We start from the raw sequence: 12,532 nt of genomic DNA, 5'->3' as shown, positions 1-12,532 counted from the left end.
AAAACCTTGACATCTGCAATTTCCCTTCTTTTGCTATTGTCTAAGGCAGTGATGGCGAACCTTTTGAGCTCGGCGTGTCAGCATTTTGAAAAACCCTAACTTAACTCTAGTGCCGTGTCACATATAGAAATTTTTTGATCTTTGCAACCATAGTAAAACAAAGATTTATATTTTTGATATTTATTGTATATATTTAAATGCCATTTAACAAAGAAAAATCAACCAAAAAATGAGTTTGTGTGTCACCTCTGACATGCGTGTCATAGGTTCGCCATCACTGGTCTAAGGGCTGCTATAACCCAAGCCACTGAAGGAGGTGACATTGCCCCAAGCCAATGCTTGACTTCTCAGCCCTTGTCTTAGTCCCCTAGCTTTGTGGCAAATGGCCTTGCCTGTCCCACCATGCCCTTACCTGCCAACCCCTCACCCTGAAGCCATGAGTCAGCACTTCCAGCTAACTGAGTGCAGCATCTCTCAGAAGTATGTCCTATGTCCTCTCTGCTTCTGATGCCTGCTTTTTTAAAAAATCACTTTACAAGCCTCTCTGGGCTAGCCTCAGTTTTTAAGTCCTAGAACTTAGCTCTAACATTGTCCAGATCTCGAGTTAATACCTAATAACACTCCCCATCCTTGTTTTATTGATGATAATCAAGCTTTCTCTTCCTGGCCTTACAGAAAATTGATGTTTCTCTTTTGCCTTCATATGCTCAAGTGAGCCATAGCCAAATACCACCAACCCCATTTTTTAACCCATACAACAGCATGGAGTGAAAACAGACTATGAGATATGCCTCTCTCACCCTTTGCTGATGGGCCCTCCACCCCCTCCGTCAGCGCTCCTCGTTCCACAGGGGTCCCGACAACACTCCCAGGCTGCTTTGGAATACAGTCTTCCCGCAGGCCACAGCATTTGCTGATATTTTATAAACAAAACTTTCTTTTGCTGGTGCTTGGTAAACTGAAGGAACAAGTACTACTCAAAAGATGGAGCGAGAACTCATTAAAACTGCCAGCATTGTTTCCAAAGGGCTTAACAAACTCTGCACTATTGCACTGGTAAACATTTGTTTTAAAGACTCGGTCTTACCAGAAGCAGCCTTCCAAACAGAAACAGGAATGGTGTACAAGTGATAGTCCCTACCTTGTAATGATTTTGCTTTTCCAAAACCTAATTTTTTTCTGCACATTAGTTATTCTTTATCCTGCGACAGTAGCACTTTATCTCAGCCCCAATTCCCATTTAATCGGGAGATTCAGAAGAGAGGAGTACAAAAGGAAAGTGACTCAACGTGAAACAAAATTTCTAAGTAATGCTTGAAGCAGGAGACCAGCTGGTCTCCTTCCTGACCAAATTTAGAAGGCCGAATCAGTACACAAGTGTTTGCTGACAGTGTGTATGGAGTGTGTCAGTCTATAATAACGTGTACATGTACATCAGACTCTTTTAAAGGACAGGTTCTCGAATCCCCCAAATCCCACTGTAGCCAACGCTTTCCTGGGCAGCCCTATGAGAGCCAGGATCCCTCCGTGTGTCCCAGAGCGCGGCACGTCACCACCGGAGGTGCGTGAGATGACCCGAGGAGGTACGCAAACATGGTTTTTGTGTGTGTTTCAGTCAGTTTCTAATATTTATTTTACAATTGGGTATTTTTCTATAGGAACATTACAGTATATTGTTTTTCTGTATATATATATATATATATACTTTATATATATATAAAGTATAGCATATCAAACTTCTGAATTCATGGGCACTACTATTTAGAATGATATTAAAGTATTGCTAGTAGATTCAAAGATGAACATTAATTAAACACGGTGATAAAATGTACGCAGATCTGGCCAAAACCATGAAGGTGGTACAGGAAGGACTGAAGCTGCGAAGGCCCTGCCCTCTCGCGTGCTGGTCAGAGCATGGAGGTGCTTCCTCTGGCTCCGCCACGGGATGCCTGACCCTCATCCTTTCGTTTCCTGCCGTATTTCCAATCGGCCGCCACGGGCCAAGTAAGCTAACTCGGCGTCTGCACAACCGGTGGGCGAATTATGCTGCATTTGGATGTGGGGCATTTCTCCGTTCAGGAGACAGTGAGTTGATGTGGATTTGGCTTACTGTTGAGAAAGAGGAAGAGGGCGGTCTGACCTCCCCAGGAGCCCTGGGCAGCTGACTGGATGTCATGGGGCTCGCTGGCCTGCAGGCATCTTAACAGCAGGCTCAGGCCCTGGCAGAGCAAACCCCATGACTCCATGGGGCTGCCCCCCCCCCCCCCCCCCGCCATTGGCACTGTTGCGCCAGAATGCCCTAGTGAATAATACTGCTTAAGTGAGCAGGTCCTGGAAAGTCTTTAGTTTATTGGGATTAGAGGGCACTTGATCTTGTAGGATTTTATTTATTTTAACAATTGTCATTTATTTGCTGAGTTATAACATTTTTTCTAGAAAGGCTGAGAGATGACTTACAAAAATACATACAGTAAGCCCTGGCCGATGTTTCTAAGTGGATAGAGTGTTGGCCCACACACTGAAAGGTTGCAGGTTCCATCCCCGGCCCTGGTTGGGGCGCATGTGGGAGGCAACCCACCGATGTGTCTCTCGCACATCCATGTTTTTCTCTCTCTCACTCTCTCCCCCCACCTCCCTCCCTTCCACTCTCTCTAAAAACCAGTGGAAAGAATACATACAGTAAGATAGACGTTTAAAAGAATAAATGAGGAAACGGGGCAAAAGGAAAGTGAGGGCAGGAAAAAATGGAGCCAAGCAGGAGAACTGTCACCGCAATGTCCCCGTGTGAGCTCGGCACTTGCTGCTGCTGGTGGCAGCGGCGGAGCTTTGACCCTTCTCGGGCATACAATCCACGCGGAGCAAGAGCCGTCGGAAAGGAGAGGGAGGCAGGGTAGGAGGGCTGTATTGTCAAGCTGGCCACTGCCTTGTAACTCACACAGAAGCTTGATCATTATCACAGGACACCTCAAGGGAGGCCACAACAACCTACTGCATTTGAAACAGTCTCCCCTCCCTGGCCAAAGTCCCCGCTGGGGCATTAACTCCCCAATACTTCCACCTCCTCAGGTCTGCAGGTAGTGCTCCTGTTCTGGGGGGCGGGGGCAGGGCAGCCTTCACTCTGACCACACAGGCTAGGAGGAGAGGTAAGCAGGGTCAACAGAGCCGGGGTAGAATTGGGTGCCCTCAGTCTGTGCACAGAAGGCGCCCCATATCTGGATAAATCTGGAGTTTCCAAAAGAGGTTGTGGGGACCGGGCCGCAGGATCGGAAATTGCCCTGGGGCTCAGGGGTTGTGGGACAAACGCTTTTCAGTTTCCAGCTTCTCTGCTCAGACCCCGCGGCAGAAATGAAAGCATCTAAGGATCACCCGGATTTCTGGGTTGCCTTTCCAGGTTCAAACAGCAGCCTCGCCATGAGTGAACCTTGGGGCTGGCGCTATTCATTGCCTACCTCAAAGCCCTTCCCTTATTCCTCATTTTCTGACGTGTTCAAGTTTTGGGTGAAAATCTCTAGTTCTCAAGGGAGGAGGTCAGTCCCTGGTCTAAGTGAGCGCGGATCATTGATGTCGTGTCTCCGGGCAACCTGCGCAGGTTCTGGCTTTGGGTTGGCAAATTGCAGCTCGCGAGCCACATGCGGCTCTTTGGCCCCTGGAGCGTGGCTCTTCCACAAAATACCACGTGCGGGCACGCGATTGAAACTTCGTGGCCCATGCGCAGAAGTCGGTTTTCGGCCTGGGCGAGTCTATTTTGAAGTACTGTTGATATTTGGTTCTGTTGACTAATGAGTTTGCCGACCACTGCTAAGCGGACAGAACAGGCCTTGCCCCAGGGCCCTGAACAGACTTCATCGAGCTGTTGAGTCAATGGATTTTTTCTGTGAGAATTAAAAGCCTTATCCGTAGGCTATTGTTACTTGAAGCCAAAAGTAGTCCTACGTCCTTGTCATTAGCACTGCAAGGCTCTGTGTGGAGCAATCGGAGAAATAAAAGATACACTGGATGTGGTTTTCATCCTCAGGAGACGTTTGGTCTGGTTTAGGAGCTGGCAAAGTTTTTCAGCAAAAGGCTGGAGGTGTTTTAGACTGTGAGCCGGACAACCTCTGTCACAACCTCTCAAGTCTGCTCGTGTGACAAAGCCACAGAGACGGTGCACGAGTGAGGGAACGTGTATTTCAGTAAAGCTTTATTTGTAGACACCAGCATTTGTATTTTGTATACTCTTGTTCCGGTGTCACAAAATATTATTTTCCCCTCAACCATTTAAAGATGTAAAAACCTTTCTTAGCGGGCTGTACAAACTGGAGGTGGGTTGGATTTCATTCATAGATTACTGACTTTGTGCGGGCAAGGAGAAGCCTTGGGGAAAATGTTATCTTTTCTATTTACAGAAAGGGAAAAAAGAAAGTAGGGAAAACACAGGTTTTAAACTCTCACTTTTCTTTCAGTTTTGTCCTTAAATAAAAGAAAACCTCTGGGCAGTTGCCAAGGGCTGACCCTAGTTGAGCAAGGACTGGACAACCAATGTAAATGGCAGAAATATTCAAGGACTTTCATGCGTTTGGGGTGTCGGTTGAGATATGTCACTGAGACATTCACCCATACTTTTTTCTGTTAACCCCACTGTTTCAGCTTCCAAATGTTGGCCTTGAATGGGTCTAGACTAGAGCTCACTTTGTATGTAGCGTTATGTGGGGATCTAGTTTTACCTTTATCCACATAGCAGCAAGATTTCGCAAGACTATCTTTCGGAAACCCCTCTTTTTCCTGGTGTGCTAGAGTGAGTGGTTGAGTGTCTGTAGCCTGGAGAAGGGAAGGGTCACATGTAAGGATGTGCACATGGGTACCCAGCATCAGGGAGAAGCAACGCCTAGATGTCCTCATGGCGACATGGATCTTAAGACTTTAGGGAGAACGTTACACATAACACGTGTGTAACACAGGGACACGGGCACTTGCCACCACAGCACCCCCTCCACACAAGCCCTGGGAGCAGAGAGTCACCTCCAGCACCGGATGCAGGGGTGGGGATATGGGAGTGAGGAAAGTGAAAAAGAATAAATGAAATATAAAGCAAGGGAGCGGGCTTATGTGGAGACTAATGATGAGAATGTGCTCCAACAGAGGAATAAAATTAGCACTCTTCATCTAGGTTAACGCTGTAAAAAAATTTATTAGCATCTCGATAAACCAGATCTGTTTCATGTCGTGGCCTGGGGTTTCCTGATGGTTCTTGCCTTCTGAGCGAAAGCTTGGGAATGTGTCATGCTGCAGCCAGGTGACTGCCTGCCGGGAGGCGTGGCAGCCACATGATGAGGGGAACATGCCAGTGGTTGTGCCAGGTTTGGGTGGGTGTCAGGGAGTAAGAGCGTGAGAAAGGATTGGAGCAGCATTTTGGGAAGACCGGCGGGGTTGTGAGGCGGGATCAGAGGCTCAACGATCATCCACCCAGATGACAACAATGACTGACAGTGATGGTTACTTTTCTATGCCCGACAGTAGTCTCAGTGCTTCACATCCTCACAGCTACCCACTGGGGGCAGACCCTTCAATTGTTCTGTATTTTTTCTGATGAGGAGACTAGGGCTCAGAGAGGTGAGGTACTTTTCCCAGGGGCACACAGCTAGTAAGCAGTGCTGGAAGTGGGATTTGAACCCTTGCAGTCTGGTTCCAGAGTCTGCCACTGAATCCTCTCACTGTGCTGAGGGTTTCACTCGGTGTTGGCTGTGTCTGGTTGAAGCTATATCACCAGCACCACTTACCTTATGCTCTTGGTATTAATGGTTTACTTATAAAAGGTTTAACTTTTTTAAAATATGGGGACATTCGGTACTATAGGAGGGACAGTATACAGATTTTTTTGGCCTTAAAAATCTTTTTTTCAAGAATATTTTTCCCGTGGTTTTATTTCTCAATAAATTAAATATGCCACTGAGTATTTTTTTAAAATATATTTTTATTAATGATTTCAGAGAGGCAGGGAGAGGGAGAAAGAGATAGAGACATCAATAATGACAGAGAATCATTGATCGGCTGCCTCCTGCACACGCCCTACTGGGGATCCAGCCCACAACCCAGGCATGTGCCCTGACTGGGAATTGAACTGTGACCTCCTGGTTCATAGGTCAAAGCTCAAGTACTGACCCACACCCACCTGGCACCACTGATTATTTTTAAACTAGAGGCCCGGTGCATAAAATTAGTGCACGTGAGGGGTCCCCTCAGCCCAGCCTGCACCCTCTCCAATCCGGGACCCTTTGGGGGATGTCCAACTGCCGGTTCAGGCCCAATCCCCAGGATTGGGCCTGAACCGGCAGTTGGACATCCCTCTCACAATCCTGGACCCCTGGCTCCTAATCGCTCACCACCTGCCTGCCTGGTCACCCCTAACTGCCCCCCCCCCCCCCGCTGGCCTGATCGCCTCTTACTGCCCCCCCATGCCGGCCTGGTCGCCCTTCATGACCCCCCCCCCCCCACTGGCCTGGTCACCCCACGCAGCCTGCTTGTTCAGTCGTTTGGTCATCCCTCACTAACCCCCCTGCCTGTCTGGATGTAGGCAGCCATCTTGTGAGGGCGTGGGGGTTAATTTGCATATTACCTCTTTATTATATAGGATAAAAAATATTGAGGGCTGTATTCTGTGCTGTACCATGAACTATACTGTGACGTGTCCTTCCTGGACACAACAAAGGTGAGAAGGAGCCATTTTGATGGTGATACCATGAAGACAAGTTCACTCAACCTTTTAATCTCTAATTGTATTATTTGTAACCTAGTCAATGGAAAAAATTGTGGCGTGTCTTCACTTGTCTTGAAATTAAATGGTTGCATTTTACACAACCAAACAGATTGAAATGTTGTCGGGTTAAAAGAAGAGGAAAGGAAACAATGAGGGTGATGTCAGCGCGCTTATCAATGGGAAAGTTAAAGGCTTGCATTCAGGGCTCTCCGGTGGTACGCTGCTCTTTCAGACCAATGTTTTGGAGTGTGTTCAAGCCCAGAAGAAAGAGCAGCAGTCTTCATTAGCCGGAGACAACAGAGGCGTTTTCAGTGGGATTTAATGCTGGGTCGAGACTGCAGCAAGCGTGGAAATAACTGCGGCTGAACTCATTGAACGGATTGGTGCTGTTTACTGCTGTTCAAAATGAAAAGACCCCATTGATGCAAGTTCTCTGCCCCGATTCCCTTCATCAAAAGTGCAAGGAAACTGGCAGGGCACTGCAGGCCAAAATGAGTGACAGCATGAAAAACAGGCACGTGAAGGAAGTGGACTTCCCTGGCAGGAACACCCCAGTGCCCGTCAAAAGGAACATTGACTGACCGCAGGGCCAAGCCAGGGGCCACAGCTGTCAGATGAGGCCGAGGGAACACGTGGTTTCTGCGAGGAATCGGTTCCGAGAGAGAATGAAGGCTGGGGCTGGGCCGAGTGGCAGAGATCTCAGAGTGGTGAAAAGACAGCTGGGTTGGCGCGGGAGAGCGCACAGGCCCCCTGAAAAGCAGCCCTGCTGGGAATGAGGGCCACTGTTCCATGGCTGCTGCCCCTGGGCTCCTCCACCCCTGCCCAGAGGAGGTGGCCATCCCTGTGGGTCAGCTCACCCTGGACTGCAGCACACACGGGTGGAGTTTAAAGGTTAATCCACCTTTTAAGAGGAGAGGATTATGACAATACATTTTCATAGGCACATCCTTCAGAAAGACAGCAGGGCAAAAGGGGACTCTCTCGTGAGGCACAGGAAAGCAACAATCAGGAAACAACATATAGAAGGAGGAGGAGCTTTAGGACTGAACTCTTCCTCCCTAAACACATATCTTCTACACTAATAAAAGACAAACATGCAAATTGACCATACCTTCGCTATGCCTTAAGCCACGCCAACCAGCCAATCAGAGTGACTATATGCAAATCAACCCAACCAAGATGGCGGCCAGCAGCCACGGATCTGGAGCAAGCAGGAGGCTTGGTTGCCACGGCGATGGAAGAAGCCAAGCTTCCCAGCCAGCTGCTGCCTCCTCTCAAGGCAACAAAGTTTCAATTATAGAAGGTAAATAAACCCCAGATACCTGCTTCCAGTCGCCATGGCCACGGAGGTGGAGCAAATAAAAAAAGAGGAAAGGCTGGGAGCTTCGGTCGCAGTGGGGCTTGGTCAGTCTGAAAAAAGCCATCAGCCCCTCACCCAGGCTGGCCAGGCACCCCAGTGGGGACCCCTACCCTGAACGGGCTGTGGCCAGCCTGCAAACAGCCATCAGCCCCTCACCCAGGCTGGCCAGGCACCCCAGTGGGACCCCCACCCTGATCCAGGACACCCTTCAGGGCAAACCAGTCGGCCCCCACTGGTGCACCAGGCCTCTATCCTATATAATAAAAGGGCAATATGCAAATCGACCCTAACAGCAGAACGACTGAGAATGACTGGTCACTATGACACACACTGACCACCAGGGGGCACGCCTAAGCTGGCAGTTGGACATCCCCCAAGGGGTCCCAGACTGCGAGAGGACGCAGGCCGGGCTGAGGGATCCCCCACTCCAGTGCACGAATGTCGTGCACCAGGCCTCTTATCTTTATATAATTTTTCATTCTATTATAAAAAAAGTTTAGATGCATCTGAAAACAAAATAGTACAGGGGAGGGTAGGTGGGTGAGAGGCAACCCACCAAAGACCTTATATGCATATATGCGTAACCCATGGACACAAACAACAGGATGGTGAAGGTGAAGGGGGAGAAGCAGGGGGTCAATGGGGGGAGAGGGGGACATATGTAATACTTTCAACAATAAAGATTTAATAAATAAATGAAAACAAAATAGTACATGCTGCTGCATATAGAAAAGAAAGCCCAGGGTGTGAGCACACAGGTTGCCAGGAGCCGCAAAACCAGTGCCCAGCATGGCACCGCGGCCGCCATGAGTCAGAGGCACGGGCTCGCTGAGCATGCCCCAACAGATGGCTCCTTTGATTCTCAGTCTCAGAACCTGTTACACATTCTGATCGTGAACACCAGAGTCATGATCAGACGAGCAACTGAAGGCAGGGTCGGACAGGGTCTAACAGGAAAAGTAATGTAACTTTTAAACTCTGTAAAGAAACAGGTGTGATACGGTGGCTTTTGTAGACTTCTTTACCATGTGGCTGCCCGGCTTGCTCCGAATCAGTGTTTCCCAGCTTTTTTTCCAACTGTGACTTTGGCGGGATCCGTCCCCGCACTCTTTCCCCGCCCTCTCTGACAGTCCCATGTGCCCTTAGGACCCAGGCATGAACATACATCAGTCACTCCACACAGTCCTCCCCACAGCAACTTGGAGGAACTATTGGGCTAAGTGAAATAAGTCAGGCGGAGAAAGACAAGTACCGTATGATTTCGCTTATAGGTGGAATCTAAGTGAACGAACAAAACAGAAACAGACTCATAGATACAAAGAACAGACAAAGTTGCCAGAGGGGAGCGGGGGGCTGGTTGAAAAGCTGTGGGGATTGCAGATGGACCCTGTAACCAAGGCAGGTGCCCTTGATCGAACCGCAGGCTAACACTCTATCCACTAAGCCAAACCGGCTAGGGCTCTCTGTACTTTTTAAAAATGTGAAGTGATGTATGTGCCTCGCATTATATTGCGTTGTACAGTGCTCCCTCTGCCCTCACTGTGCCCCCTGACACAGCATCTGCATGCCTCCTCATCTGGCCACTGCCCCCAAGTGGGTTGTGAGCCCCGTCAAGCCGGGTACTGTGTTCTTCTTTTCACCCTCACTTTCTAGCACCGTGCCCGGCATACCGGACAAAGGGTATTGCGCAGTTAATCATTATGTAATTTTTTAAAATATATTTTTATTGATTTTAGAGAGGAAAGAAGAGGGAGAGAGAGATAGAAACATCAATGATGAGAGAGAATCATTGATCAGCTGCCTCCTGCATGCCCCCTACTGGCAATGGAGCCTGCAACCCAGGCATGTACCTTTAACCGGAATCGAACCCGGGACCCTTCAGTCTGCAGGCCGACATTCTATCCACTGAGTCAAACCGGCTAGGCATTATGTTTTTGTTTTTGTTTTTTAATTTTTTTTAAATATGTTTCTTTATTGATTTCAGAGAGGAAGGGAGAAGGAGAGAGAGAGAGAAACATCAATGATGAGAAAGAATCATTGATCGGCTGCCTCCTACTGGGGATCGAGCCCGAAACCCAGGCAAGTGCCCTTGACTGGAATCGAACCTGGGACCCTTCAGTTGGCAGGCTGACGCTCTTATCCACTGAGCCAAGCCGGCTAGGGCTAGGGGCATTATGTGTTTTTTTTTTTAAATCCAGATGAAATTCTCATATTAACCATTTTGAAGTGAACAATTCAGTGGCATTTAGCACGTTCCCATGTTGTGGAGCCACCATCATTTCCTACCTCCCAAATGTGTCCATCACACCAAAATAAGGCCCCTCACCACCAAGCACTCCCCCCATTCTCTCCGCCATGCTGCCCCTGCAGTCACCAATCTGTTTCCTATGGATTTGCCTACCCCGGATATTTCATATAAACGGAGTCACACGATACGTGGCCTTTTATGGCTGGTTTCTTTTACTTAGCATCATGTTTTTGAGGTTCACCCACACGTTAGCATGTCTCAGTTCATTTTTTTAAATGTTCCTTCTTCTATCCAAATTATTCCATCCCACCTGGAATGCACTCTCCCCTGCCTCCCCTGTGCTCAATCTAACTCATCAGGCTAACAATAGAACAGCTATTGGCGCTTTGTGATTGCAGAGGTGAGCGGAAAAGGACACACTGACCTTCGTAATTAATTTTCTCCTCTTTCTCTAAAAAGCTAGGAGAAATATGTTGGTTGACGTATAGCTTTAAACCTTAGTAACCCTGAAAGTGAGGCCGTTTCATTACTTATTCATGCGGAGAGCACCCAGACAGAGACTGAAGCACTAGACGAAAACAGAAGCCCGTGAGTCACTCGTTAATGCTTAAATCTGAAAACCGTGACTCTGATTATAACACGTTCAAAAGCCCACGGGCGGCCAGGGCACATCACATGAGCTTTCTCTCGCTTTGAACTGATTCTGTATCTTCGGTTTATTCTTGCCTTTCTGTTCTGCCAAGTATCAAAGGCTGTGTTTCAACAAGTCTTGAAAGCTTGGAGAGGTACTTCCCATCGCTATTCTTATCACATGCTCTTCTTCACAAGTAGACTTTTTTTTTTTTTTTGCTAACTCACCTACTGTACCACTTTAATAGGCAGAATAATGGCCCCCAAAGCTGTACCCATCCTAATCCCCGGAACCTGTGAAGATGGGAGGTGGCAACGGGGGGATTAAGGTTGCAGGTGGAATGAAGGTTGCTGATCAACTGACTTAAGACAAGGAAATGAATCTGGATTATCCAGGTGAGCCCCATGTAACCACAAGGGTCCTTCTAAGGGAGAGAGTAAGGAGGGAGGGTCATTGTCAGGTGGGATGTGAGAAAGGCCCCATCCGCCAGGCTGGCGTTGCAGGTGGACAGGGGCGGCAAGCCAGGACTTACAGGGAAGCCGCTGGAAAAGGCAAGGAAACAGTCCTCCCTACAGCTTCCCTCTAACGCTTTTATTTCCGCCCAGTGAGGCCCATTGTAGATCTGACTTCCAGAACATAAGACAATCCATCTGTGTTGTTTTAACCCTTGGAGTTTCTGCCATTTGTTACCGTAGCAATCGGGAACAAATGCAATAGCTGTTTACAAAAGTTGGGGAGAAAATAACCTTAATTTTTATTTTATTGCTTAAAAACGCCAGTTTGGCCCTGACTGGTTTGGCTCAGTGGATAGAGCATTGGCCTGCAGACTGAAGGGTCCCAGGTTCGATTCCGGTCAAGGGCATGTACCTGGGTTGCGGGCACATCCCCAGTAGGGGTTGTGCAGGAAGCAGCTGATCGATGTTTCTCTCTCATCGATGTTTCTAACTCTCTATCCCTCTCTCTTCCTCTCTGTAAAAAATCAATAAAATATATATATATTTAAAAAACACGCCAGTTTGAACTGAGCAATTCCTAAAGTTAAAGGTGTTAACTCCCCCCCCTCCCGCCTTTTTCAGGTGCTGCTCCTCAAGCAGGGACTTTGGCCACCACGAGGGGTGTCAGAACCCAGGAGGCTTAAAGGTAATTTTGTACATTCTCAAAAGTTGACTATTTTCTCAACATCATTTCCAAACTGAGTAATCATGTCGATGATACCAAGTAATTGAGGTGGGTCTCTTCTTCCATTGAACAATTTCAAACTTAATTACAGTATCATTTTATCTATATTTAAAAAAAAACAAACTTGAGGATATTTCTTGTCCAAAATAGCCCTGTGTCTGGTCCTATGACATAAACTAGTTCACATGTTGTCTGTCAGCTGTTGCTGCTCAAGGCACCCGTGACCCAACGGGTAGTGCTTTGAAGGAAGAACTGGTGTCCTCTTCACCTGCCTTCCGCTTTGCCTGCTGCCCTGTCCATCTCCCCTGGACGGGCCAGGGAAGGAGAGAAGACATAAAAGAAGATTTGATCCCTATGTCTGTCTCCCTATTTTTTTAAATA

Source organism: Myotis myotis, unplaced genomic scaffold (genome assembly GCF_014108235.1).
Source record: "Myotis myotis isolate mMyoMyo1 unplaced genomic scaffold, mMyoMyo1.p scaffold_m19_p_11, whole genome shotgun sequence".
Taxonomy (NCBI): Eukaryota; Metazoa; Chordata; class Mammalia; order Chiroptera; family Vespertilionidae; genus Myotis; species Myotis myotis.
This window is presented reverse-complemented; position numbering follows the sequence as displayed.